This window comes from Oncorhynchus nerka, linkage group LG25, assembly GCF_034236695.1.
Source record: "Oncorhynchus nerka isolate Pitt River linkage group LG25, Oner_Uvic_2.0, whole genome shotgun sequence".
In the NCBI taxonomy this organism is placed as follows: Eukaryota; Metazoa; Chordata; class Actinopteri; order Salmoniformes; family Salmonidae; genus Oncorhynchus; species Oncorhynchus nerka.
In genome coordinates, this window is record NC_088420.1 from 10,017,999 (window position 1) to 10,031,496 (window position 13,498).

Consider the following 13,498-nt stretch of genomic DNA (forward strand, 5'->3'; position numbering starts at 1 on the left):
GAATCATCAGCATACATAGACACACAGGCTTTGTTTAATGCCAGTGGCAGGTCATTGGTAAAAATAGAAAAAAGTAGAGAGCTGCCCTGCGGTACACCATAAAAGAAAAACATTCTCAGTTCTATTAGATTATTAGCTCGGAATCGACAATATGTCAGAGGTTGAAAAGCCATAAAACATACAGTACCAGTCAAAAGTTTGCACACACCTACTCATTCAAGGGTTTTTCTTTATTTTTAATATTTTCTACATTGTAGAATAATAGTGAAGACATCAAAATTATGAAATAACACATATGGAATCATGTAGAAACCAAAAAAGTGGTAAACAGATTATTCAAAGTAGCCACCCTTTGCCTCGTTGGCAGCTTTGCACACTCTTGACATTCTCTCAACTAGCTTCATGAGGTAGTCACCTGGAATTCATTTCAATTAACAGGTGTGCCTTGTTAAAAGTTCATTTGTGGAATTTCTTTCCTTCTTAATGTGTTTAAGCCAATCGGTTATGTTGTGAGAAAGTAGGGTTGGTATACAGGTAAGGTTGGTATGTTTGGTAAAAGACCAAGTTCATATTATGGCAAGAACAGCTCAATTAAGCAAAGAGAAACGACAGTCTATCATTACTTTAAGACATGAAGCTTAGTCAATATGGAACATGTCAAGAACTTTGAATGTTTCTTCAAGTGCAGTCGCAAAAAACCATCAAACGCTATGATAAAATTAGCTCTCATGAAGACCACCACAGGAAGGAGGACCCAGAGTTACCTCTGCAGTAGAGGATAAATTCATTAGAGTTCCCAGCCTCAGAAATTGCAGCCCAAATAAATGCTTCACAGAGTTCAAGTAACAGACACATCTCAACATCAACTGTTCAGAGGAGACTGCGTGAATCAGGAATTCATGGTCGAATTGCTGCAAACAAACCACTACTAAAGGACACCTTTTAGAAGAAGAGACTTGCTTGGGACAAGAAACATGAGCTATGGACATTAGACCGGGGGAAATCTGTCCTTGGTCTGATGAGTCCAAATTTGAAGATATTAGTTCCAACCGCAGTATCTTTGTGAGACGCAGAGTAGGTGAACGGATGATCTCCGCATGTGTGGTTCCCACCGTGAAGCATGATGGTATAGGGGTGCGTTGTTGGTGACACTGTCAGTGATTTATTTATAATTCAATGCACACTTAACCAGCATGGCTACCACAGCATTCTGCAGTGATATGCAATCCCATCTGGTTTGCGCTTAGTGGGACTATCATTTGTTTTTCAACAGGACAATGACCCAACACACCTCCAGGCTGTGTAAGGGCTATTTGACCTAGAAGGAGAGTGATGGAGTGCTACATCAGATGTCCTGGCCTTCACAATCACCCGACCTAATTTAGATGTTTTGGGATGAGTTGGATCGCAGCGTGAAGGAAAAGAAGCCAAAAAGTGCTCAGCATATGTGGGAACTCCTTCAAGACTGTTGAAAAAGCTATCCCTACTGCCTATGATCTGGCGGACTCACTAAACACAAATGCTTCATTTGTAAATTAGGTCTGAATGTTGGAGTGTACCCCTGGCTATCCGTAAATAAATAAAAACACGAAAATTGTGCCGTCTGGTTTGGTTAATATAAGGAATATGAAATTATTCATCCTTTTACATTTTAGCAATTCCGTTTACTTTTGATACTTAAGTATATTTAAAAACAAATAATTTTAAACTTTTACTCAAGTAGTTTTTTACCTGGTGACCACATTTTTATTCTATTAAGGAATCTTTACTTTTACTCAGAATGACAAATGTGTACTTTTTCCAGCACTGCTTATTGATTAGGTACCATTGATACTAAAGCATGTGTGCTTTTTACCCTTGTCTTTCCTACCATTCTCTTTCTTTCTCTTTATCTCCCTTTCCTTTGCTCTCCAGAATCTCTCTGTCTGTCTCTCTCCTCTCTCTCTCTCTGATTCTGTCTCTCTCTGTCTCTCTCTGTCTCTCTCTCTCTGTCTCTCTCTCTCTGTCTCCTCTCTCTCTCTCTCTCTCTGTCTCTCTGTCTCTCTCTCTCTCTCTGTCTCTCTCTCTCTCTGTCTCTCTCTCTCTCTCTCTCTCTGTCTCTTTCTCCATCCATCTTTCCTTAGGTCATGAACTAATTCCAGGGCTCATATATCGCCCGTCTAGAATTAAATTATCAGCCTATATATTGTATCAGACGCTGGACAGAGAATAAATATTACCATACATTTCATGCAACTTGTACACTCCCGTTGGCTGGCCCTCGCTTCATACTCCTCGCCAAACCCACTGGCTCCAGGTCATCTAAAAGTCTCTGCTAGGTAAAGCCCCGCCTTATCTCAGCTCACTGGTCACCATAGTAGCATGCCCTCCAGCACGTATATCTCACTGGTCACCCCCAAAGCCAAATCTTCCTATGGCCATCCTTTCCTTCCAGTTCTCTGCTGTCAATGACTGGAACGAACTGCAAAAATCCAACTACCTCATCCCCATACTGTATTTATTTTTCAGAGCAGTGTTTAATTGCTATATTGTAATTACTTCGCCACCATGGCCTATTTATTGCCTGTACCTCCCTTATCTTACCTCATTTGCTCACATTGTATATAGACTTTTTCTACTGTATTATTGACTGTATGTTTGTTTTTTCCATGTGTAACTCTGTGTTGTTGTTTGTGCTGCACTGCTTTGCTTTATCTTGGCCAGGTCGGAGTTGTACATGAGAACTTGTTGATCTGGTCTACCTGGTTAAATAAAGGTGAAATAAAAAATGTATAAAAAAAATGTATAAAAAAAGAACACAAGTTATATGACAAATTATTTGGGTGGGAGAGCTGAATGGGGGGACACTGGGACACCTGTTCCTTTGTGTGCTGAGGTGAACCCCCAGCTCATTTCCATAGCCTAGTACATGTATTGTCTGTAGAGCTGTGGTACACTATCATCCGATGCCCACTGGTTGCACTTGTTGCATAGGTTGGCACACCACAGCTCTGAGGTGAAATGTCCCCTAGGTACAGATGTATGATCAGCTTCCCCTCCCCCAATCCTAACCTTAACCATTAGTGTGGAAAATGATACACTGACCCAGGATCAGCTTCTATGGGCAACTTCACCCTCCACCACAGCCATTTACTGTGGCTTACGCCTGTTTTGTATCCAACCCCCTGCAGGTAAAGTAGCTCTGTACCACAAGAGTTCACCTGCTCTACTGACCACCTCATTTGCCCCAAGGTTTATGGATCTCACTCATGGTCTTCTCTGTTGCTAGGAGTATTTCTACAACACTTTAGTTTGATTGTACAATCAAGAACATCATTGAATCCTTGCGTCACTTCTAAGGGATCAGAGATATTTGTGTTCAAAGTTGAAAATAGTCTGGAGCTGTGATTTTCTGAGGATTCTACAAAAGCAACTTCATCTATATTCTTCGGAGCTGTCTATTTACCACCACAAACCGATGCTGGCCCTAAGACCACACTCAATGAGCTGTATATGGCCATAAGCAAACAGGAAAACGCTCATCCAGAGGCGGTGCTCCTAGTGGTCGGGGACTTTAATGCAAGGAATCTTAAATCTGTTTTACCTCATTTCTACCAGCATGTTAAATGTCCAACCAGAGGGAAAACAACTCTAGACCACCTTTACTCCACACACAGAGACAAGTAAAAGCTCTCACTCGCCCTCCATTTGGCAAATCTGACCATAATTCTATCCCCGATTCCTGCTATAGAAGCAAAAATTAAAGCAGGAAGCACCAGTGACTCTGTCAACAAAAAAGTGGTCAGATGAAGCAGATGCTAAGTTACAGGACAGTTTTTCTAGCACAGACTGGAATATGTTCAGGGATTCTGGCGTTGAGGAGTACAACACATCAGTCGCTGGCTTCATCAATAACTGCATCGATGAGGTAGTCCCGACAGTGACTGTACCTACATACCCCAACCAGAAAACATGGATTACAGGCAACATCCGCACTGAGCTAAAGGGTAGAGCTGCCGCTTTCAAGGAGCAGGACTTTAACCAAGAAGCTTATAAGAAATCCCACTATGCCGTCCGACAAACTATCAAACCAGCAAAGCGTCTATACAGGACTAAGATCGAATTGCACTAAACCGGCATCGACGCTCGTCAGATGTGGCAGGAATTGCAAACTATTGCAGACTACAAAGGAAGCACAGCCGAGAGTTGCCCGGTGACACGAGCCTACCAGACGAGCTAAATTACTTCTATGCTCGTTTCGAGGCAAGTAACACTGAAACATGCATGAGAGCATCAGCTGTTCTGGACGACTGTGTGATCATGCTCTCCATAGCTGATGTGAGTAAGACCTTTAAACAGGTCAACATTCACAAGGCCGCAGGGTCAGACGGTTTACCAGGACATGTACTACGAGCATGCGCTGACCAACTGGCAAGTGTCTTCACTGACATTTTCAACCTCTCCCTGTCCGAGTCTGTAATACCAACATGTTTCAAGCAGACCACCATAGTCCCTGTGCCCAAGAACACTAAGGTAACCTGCCTAAATGACTACCGACCCGTAGCACTCACGTGTGTAGCCATGAAGTGCATTGAAAGGCTGGTCATGGCTCAAATCAACACCATTGAAACCCTAGGCCCACTCCAATTTGCATACCGCCCCAACAGATCCAGAGATGATGTAATCTCTATTGCACTCCACACTGCCCTTTCACACCTGGACAAGAGGAACACCTACAGTATTTGAGAAGGCTATTCATTGACTACAGATCAGCGTTCAAAACCATAGTGCCCTCAAAGCTCATCACTAAGCTAAGGACCCTGGGACTAAACACCTGCCTCTGCAACTGGATCCTGGACTTCCTGATGGGCCGCCCCCAGGTGGTAAGGGTAGGGAACAACACATCCGCCACGCTGATCCTCACCACGAGGGCCCCTCAGGGGTGCGTGCTCAGGCCCCTCCTGTATTCCCTGTCACTCATTACTGCACGGCCAGGCATGACTCCAACACCATCGTTAAGTTTGCTGATGACACAACAGTGACAGATGACACGGTAGGCCTGATCACCGACAACAATGAAACAGCCTATAGGGAGGAGGTCAGAGACCTGGCCGTGTAGTGCCAGGACAACAACCTCTCCCTCAACATGATCAAGACAAAGGAGAGGATTGTGGACTACAGGAAAAAGAGGACCGAGCACACCCCCCATTCTCATCGACAGGGCTGTAGTGGAGCAGGTTGAGAGCTTCAAGTTCCTTGGTGTCCACATCACCAACAAACTAACATGGTCCAAACACACCAAGACAGTCGTGAAGAGGGCACAACTAAATATATTTCCCATCTGGAGACTGAAAAGATTTGGCATGGGTCCTCGGATCCTCAAAATGTTCTACAGCTGCACCATCGAGAGCATCCTGACTGGTTGCATCACTGCCCGGTATGGCAACTGCTCAACTTCCGACCGCAAGGCGCTACAGAGGGTAGTGCGTACGGTCCAGTACATCACTGGGGCAAAACTTCCTACCTTCCAGGACCTCTATACCAACGACTCCAGCCACCCTAGTCATAGACTGTTCTCTCTGCTACCACACGGCAAGCGGTACCGGAGCGCCAAGTCTAGGTCAAAGATGCTTCTAAACAGCTTCTACCCCCAAGCTATAAGACTCCTGAACATCTAATCAAATGGCCACCCAGACTATCTGCATTGACCCCCCCCCCCCCCTCATTTAAGCTGCTGCTACTCTCTGTTATTATCTATGCATAGTTACTTCAATAATAACTCCATGTACATGCACATATTAACCTCAATTACCTCAAATAACCGGTGCCTCCTGTATACAGCCTCGCTATTCTTTATTTGGTCAGGTATTTTTCTTTAAACTGCGTTGTTGGTTAAGGGGTTGCAAGTAAACCTTTCACTGTAAGGTCTATACACCTGTTTTATTCAGTGCCTGTGACTAATAACTTTTGATTTGTTATGCCATGACAATACATCAACATAAGTGTTTAACTATGCAAATGAGTCTGTATATATACAATTTGTTCCAGCTGGTGAAGAGATGCCATCGCTATGGGAGTGAGGTAACAAAGCTTTGCTCTGAACAGTTCTTCAGCCAAACATTAGGATTGAAACAGTCAACAGCAGTTTGCAAAAACTTGCAGTTTGATGGCAGCCAAGGATTTTTCCAAAATGGAGGTAAATATCTTTCATTCTAATGCCTTTCGTTACATTGGGGGATTTACGTTACTTAAGTTGTGTGTCTGTGTGTTGTGCTTCAATGCATTTACTGTAATTGGTCAAAACATTTGTTAGGTCTCTTTTGTGGTAAATTAAGGTGTGAATTCTTACTGTAATTCATGGTGTTATACACATTGTGTTAATTCTCAAACATACACTAAACAATGGACCGTATCTCTAAAATACAGTTTGACCTTTGAACCTAACAGTGATTTTTTTAAATGACTATTTCAGTCTCAACGATGGTGGGTCAGTTCCCACCAGGTTCTGTTCATCATCTGCTGCATCATGGTACAGGGTAGGTACAGTTTGGACACGGGGAAAAATGAGTAAAGTCAACTAAATTATGCTAAGTAAAGTTAAAATATTCTAGTTGAGTAAAAGTTGGTGTTCATTTATTCTTTAGTTTTATGTTCACTTTTTGATATTGCTTGGGGTAGCTGATACTTTAGCAATCAAGTTCATAACATAATGTATTTGTGGGTTTGCAGTCAATTCATTTCACTATCATATGAAAAAGTAGCAAGGTCTTCATCATTCTAAGAAGATTCTAATAATGATATCTACAATACGCAAGAACCCCAAAATTAAAGACTTTTCACTGAAGATGATCTGATATTTGACATTCTCATATCCAGAGCAACATTCAGTAGAGAGTGAATACATGTTCATCCTGGTCCCCTGTTTGGAAATGAACCCACAACCCTGGTTTTGCAACTGCCATGTTTTACCAATTGAGTCACACAGGACCATAACAAAACCACAACATAAAGCAGCATGGTTACCATTGTTTCCCCAGCGCCATGCCTGAGATGTAAGATAGTGGTGAACTGCACCAACCCCAACACCATATCCCTTCTGGCCGCCCTGGAGAACGTCATGAAGTTGTACTCCATACGACCTGTCATGAACCTCTCAACCCCCACCAACATCAGCATGTACTTCACTCTCTACGGCATCCTGGGTGTGGTAAGGAGTAGTAGGACAGCATGGTAACCCTTTCAACTAGTTCAGCTGAGGAGACATACCATTAAATCCATCAATGTATTTGACATGTGCTATATAGTTCTGAATGTTCTTCCACATCCTGTTTTGTAGACTTATGTAAAATGTGGCTTTATTGCCATTACTTTGTAGGAAAACTAATTCTCTTTTCAGGAGGAAAAAGCACAACTGTTGAACACCTACATTTGGCTGGTGAAGGTCAGTATTGTATTGTATTGGGAATACAGTATTATTTTATTATTTTTGCAAATATATGTACACAGTGTATGGGAGTCATTTTTGCACTTTGGTTTCTGATTCTCCTACAGCACGTTACTTCGTGTTACATATGTGTTAGGACACACAACATCCATTCACCAATATGTACTGAATAGCAATAGTAATATATATATTTGGTTAAAACTAAAAGATATATTTTATCTTTGACTGTCGAACAATCCTAAACATCATATTATCATTTATAATGCTCCTTACAGACTTCTTACAAACATATTGTATTGTTGCTAACTTGTTGTTTTAGGAATGGGAGAATGAATTTTTCAGCTGGGACCCAGTCCAATGCGGCTCTGCCAATATTTCTCTCCCCAGGGAAAGGTTCTGGTCACCAGATGTGGTAATCAATGAATTGTGAGTTAAACATCTCTATAGTCTCTATATAGATACGATATACTTATTTTTTTGATGAAACATTGAATTTGGTCTTACTGATATTAGCCCATAGAAACACATTGAATAACAGACTAATACATGGAAAAATACATAGTCAAAAAATGATGAAAATGAAGTTTGTTTTAAAGTGTCTATATCTGAGAGATAAACGAAAGATCAGGAAATGTATCATTGTTTTTTACCCACATTTAAACTCTTTTTTTGGCACTAAAACTGATTCAATATACACTGAACAAAAATATAAACACGACATGCAACAATTTCAACGATTTTACTGAGTTACAGTAGAGAAATTGACATTAAATCCTCTGCCAAGAGCTCTGGTGGACATTCCTGCAGTCAGAATGCCAATTACACACTCCCTCAAAACTTTTCCCCAGCATAAGGTGCACCTGCGTAATAATCAGGCTCCTCAATCAGCTTCTTGATATGCCACACCTGTCAGGTGGATGCATTACCTTGTCAAAGGACAAATGCTCACTAACAGGGATGTAAACGACTTTGTGCAAGCTGACGTCAAGGCAAAGGGTGGCTACTTTGAAGAATCTCAAATATAAATAATATATACAATGTTTTTGGTTACTACATGATTCCCATCTGTATTATTTCATAGTTTTATTGTCTTCACTATTATTTTACAATGTAGAAAATATAGAAAATATAGAAAAAAACATGGATTGAGTAGGTGTGTCCAAATGTTTGAGTGGCACTGCATGTACTTCCATAATTGATTTTAACTGCTACCGTGCTCCCTTCAGATGAGTCTTTTAACTGCTACCGTGCTCCTTCAGATGAGTCTTGTGAGGCTTGTGGTTGTCCTAGAGCAAAACAACAAACATGTACAGTGCCTTGCGAAAGTATTCGGCCCCCTTGAACTTTGCGACCTTTTGCCACATTTCAGGCTTCAAACATAAAGATATAAAACTGTATTTTTTGTGAAGAATCAACAACAGTGGGACACAATCATGAAGTGGAACGACATTTATTGGATATTTCAAACTTTTTAACAAATCAAAAACTGAAAAATTGGGCGTGCAAAATTATTCAGCCCCTTTACTTTCAGTGCAGCAAACTCTCTCCAGAAGTTCAGTGAGGATCTCTGAATGATCCAATGTTGACCTAAATGACTAATGATGATAAATACAATCCACCTATGTGTAATCAAGTCTCCGTATAAATGCACCTGCACTGTGATAGTCTCAGAGGTCCGTTAAAAGCGCAGAGAGCATCATGAAGAACAAGGAACACACCAGGCAGGTCCGAGATACTGTTGTGAAGAAGTTTAAAGCCGGATTTGGATACAAAAAGATTTCCCAAGCTTTAAACATCCCAAGGAGCACTGTGCAAGCGATAATATTGAAATGGAAGGAGTATCAGACCACTGCAAATCTACCAAGACCTGGCCGTCCCTCTAAACTTTCAGCTCATACAAGGAGAAGACTGATCAGAGATGCAGCCAAGAGGCCCATGATCACTCTGGATGAACTGCAGAGATCTACAGCTGAGGTGGGAGACTCTGTCCATAGGACAACAATCAGTCGTATATTGCACAAATCTGGCCTTTATGGAAGAGTGGCAAGAAGAAAGCCATTTCTTAAAGATATCCATAAAAAGTGTTGTTTAAAGTTTGCCACAAGCCACCTGGGAGACACACCAAACATGTGGAAGAAGGTGCTCTGGTCAGATGAAACCAAAATGGAACTTTTTGGCAACAATGCAAAACGTTATGTTTGGCGTTAAAGCAACACAGCTCATCACCCTGAACACACCATCCCCACTGTCAAACATGGTGGTGGCAGCATCATGGTTTGGGCCTGCTTTTCTTCAGCAGGGACAGGGAAGATGGTTAAAATTGATGGGAAGATGGATGGAGCCAAATACAGGACCATTCTGGAAGAAAATCTGATGGAGTCTGCAAAACACCTGAGACTGGGACGGAGATTTGTCTTCCAACAAGACAATGATCCAAAACATAAAGCAAAATCTACAATGGAATGGTTCAAAAATAAACATATCCAGGTGTTAGAATGGCCAAGTCAAAGTCCAGACCTGAATACAATCGAGAATCTGTGGAAAGAACTGAAAACTGCTGTTCACAAATGCTCTCCATCCAACCTCACTGAGCTCGAGCTGTTTTGCAAGGAGGAATGGGAAAACATTTCAGTCTCTAGATGTGCAAAACTGATAGAGACATACCCCAAGCGACTTACAGCTGTAATCGCAGCAAAAGGTGGCGCTACAAAGTATTAACTTAAGGGGGCTGAATAATTTTGCACGCCCAATTTTTCAGTTTTGGATTTGTTAAAAAAGTTTGAAATATCCAATAAATGTCGTTCCACTTCATGATTGTGTCCCACTTGTTGTTGATTCTTCACAAAAAAAAATACAGTTTTATATCTTTATGTTTGAAGCCTGAAATGTGGCAAAAGGTCGCAAAGTTCAAGGGGGCCGAATACTTTCGCAAGGTACTGTATGTGTTTGTGAGTCTCACCTTTCGGACACGAGGTTGGTAACTTCTTCAAACGAGTCTCATGATGTATATGTAGCGCGTGGAACAAAATTGAGAACACCATAGTATTTGTGAGAGTCTCATCTTTCCATGGAGTGGTCATTTTAGTTTGTTTGGACTCAGACAGACGTTTTCAAGAAAAGACAGATTTTCGGGATGTCGAATGGTCTGACAAACACAACTGTAGCTCAGCAACCTTCCACCGCAGATGCAGAAGGCCGTCATTGGCCGATGTGGTGGATTGAGACACAGGCCATAGAAATCCATATCTTAAACAGACAGATCTTGATAGGGATGTTTGTATTATGCTAATTAGAATTCTGCGGGAGAGCAGACATCTTAACAAACACTTTAATTCTGTCCCTTTTTATTGCACTAGTGACTGATTAAGTCACAATGAAAAAATATAAAACATATGATTTATATCCTGCCCATGGTTTGAAATCGTCCCCCTATTTCACCCTGTTTTACAGTATGGATGAAAACAGAGCTCCCATCGTCCCTTATGTGTACATTAAGCACACTGGTATAGTGCGAGACGCCAACCCTGTCAGAGTGGTTAGCTCCTGTAACCTGGAGATCTACACCTTCCCCTTTGACGTCCAGAACTGCACCTTCACCTTCAGATCCTATATCCACCACGGTAAGACGTCAATGCAACCATGCTTTAGGACTTACTTGAACATAAGGGTCAGACGCCAAACCCATCGCTCCTTCTCTCCCAAAAGAACATCCTGACTCTCTTGTGATCTGAAATGATAGATGTGAAACAGGGTGGCCCATCAAGTCCATTAAAGTTTTTGATAAATTACTTGGTGTCAACCAAGGGATCTGTTTGGTGTTAGGCCCAAGTTTACCATCCCCTCAGTACAGATCATGTTTTGCTTCCATATAGGCTCAGCCCATTCATCCCAGTATGTCCCATTCCTTTATCTCCCTGCAGTGTCGGACATAAGGATTATCTTAGGGAAGAAGGTGGAGGACATCCTGAAACGCTCCATTAGCGTGATGTCCACTGAAGGGGAGTGGGAGCTGATGGACATCAAATCCAGCAAGTTCAAGTTATCAACATTCAATCAGGAGAAAGCAACCCCTATGATGAGCTTTGCTTCTATGTAAGAACCAAAAGCACTGCAATTTCTCAGACGCCATTCATTTGGCTCTACTAGCACTGAACGTTGAGCTCTCTATATTTCTAGCGTTACTTTTGTTTCAGAGAGTACTTCCTGTTTCACACATAGGATGCTAACCCAGATAATTATGGCTTTGTCTTGTCTGATATGGGAATCGACTGCACCAAGCCAGGTCACCCTTGAAGGTTTTCATTCCCCATTGTGTCTCTAAACTGTAGATTGTCCTGAGGCGCAGAGCCACCCTCTACGTGGTGAACCTCCTGATACCCAGCTGCTTTCTCATCACTGTGGATCTCTTCAGCTTCCTGCTGCCTCCCCAGAACGTGGACCGCTCCTCCTTCAAGATGACCCTAATTTTGGGCTACTCCGTCTTCCTGCTCATCGTGAATGACCTTCTTCCCGTCACAGGAAGCACCATTCCACTGATAAGTGAGTATGAAAACATGTGTACTGGGAACACCATATTTTTCGTAAGTCATAAATGTAGATGTTTACTTTGTGTTATTGGATTAGCTGGTTAGGGTCAAGTATCATTTTGAAGTCCGCTTCCTTTGTCCTCCTAAGAGTTGCTGAATATTTTCCTCTCTTCACCTCCTGCACATGCAGATGTGTTCTTCGCCATCTGCTTGGCTCTGATGGTGGCCAGCCTACTGGAGACTATTCTCATCACCAACCTCCTGGTCGGCTCCAGTAACTTCCACCCAGTGCCTGGCTGGGTCCGAGTGTTCGTCCTGCGCTTCATGGGCACCCTCGTCTGGCTGCCTCAGAAATCCAGAGAGGACAAGATCATCCTCAATTCAGTTGCAAGAGGTACCCTGTCTGATCCTCCAGGGATTTACAATTACACAGACTTTCATTCAGTTAGCAGATCCTTGTCTTGTCCCAACCCAATATAGTGAAAGCCTTCAATCGCAGGCCTGAACAGTAACATAAATGCCGGAATCACTCTGATACATTTTTCCAGACACTTGACAAGGTCCGACCTCAGACAGAATGGTACTTCCCACGTACGTCAATAATTTCTGTCTTTAGGAGGTACATTCATAAGTTCACCTTTCTCCCTGCCTTCCCTCTTGTCTCGAACAAACAGACGTGAAAGTCTGCCCTCTAGTGTTGGTGGAGAGACAGGTTCAAACAGGAGAACCAGGTAAGATGTGGGCAGAGGCAGGCGATCCAGCCCTGGCGGAGCTGAGGAATCTGGGCAATGAGCTCCAGTCCGTCCGCCTCCAGGTGGCCCAGCATGTGGACGGGAACCAGATCTCCCAGGACTGGATGCAGGTGGGCTACATCATAGACCGGCTGCTGTTTGGCGTCTACTGCATCTTCATCACCTTCAGCTTCATCGTCATCCTCAGCATCTGGAGTAATTCGTACAACCAGTGATGTACTGGTTTAAAAAACTAGGTGGTGAAACGCCATTTGTTGTGAAAAAAGTAACGCTCCCGATACGTTCTTCGCATTTTTCCACGATAGGTGGCTAAATGTTTGTGTAAAATACAAAATGTGTGGAAATAGTTCTTACCCTCCACTACACCACCGTGTACAAGACTTAAGAGTCTCCCATGTTGTCAACTGCTGTTTAGATTTAAAAACAATTACCTTAAAATTACCATAACTTTAACAATTGTTTGTTTGATCTTCTGGCTTCACTGAGTAAGTGTGTTGACTTACATATTACTATATTAGAGGAAATATATTTTTCTTTGACAAATAAACATGCTTTCACGAAAACCACTGTTTCATTACTAACAACAATTCATTGGGGTCATCTGAGACGTTTTCTGAATTGTAATGTTGATGGTGGATCAATGACATGCAAAGTAGTGTATCATCCAAAAACCACATCCTTCACTAAGTTATTTTTTTGTTGTATTTCATTAGGATCCCCATTTTCTGTTACAAAAACAGCAGCTACTCTTCCTGGGGTCCAACACGAAACATGCAACATTACATAATACAGAACAT

At 42.2% G+C, this 13,498-nt stretch overlaps 1 pseudogene; it reads left to right on the plus strand.

Annotated features, from left to right (window-relative positions):
• The first annotated feature begins 6,055 nt into the window (after positions 1-6,055).
• LOC135564590 (5-hydroxytryptamine receptor 3A-like) lies at positions 6,056-13,258 on the plus strand (annotated as a pseudogene).
• Positions 13,259-13,498: the final 240 nt, after the last annotated feature.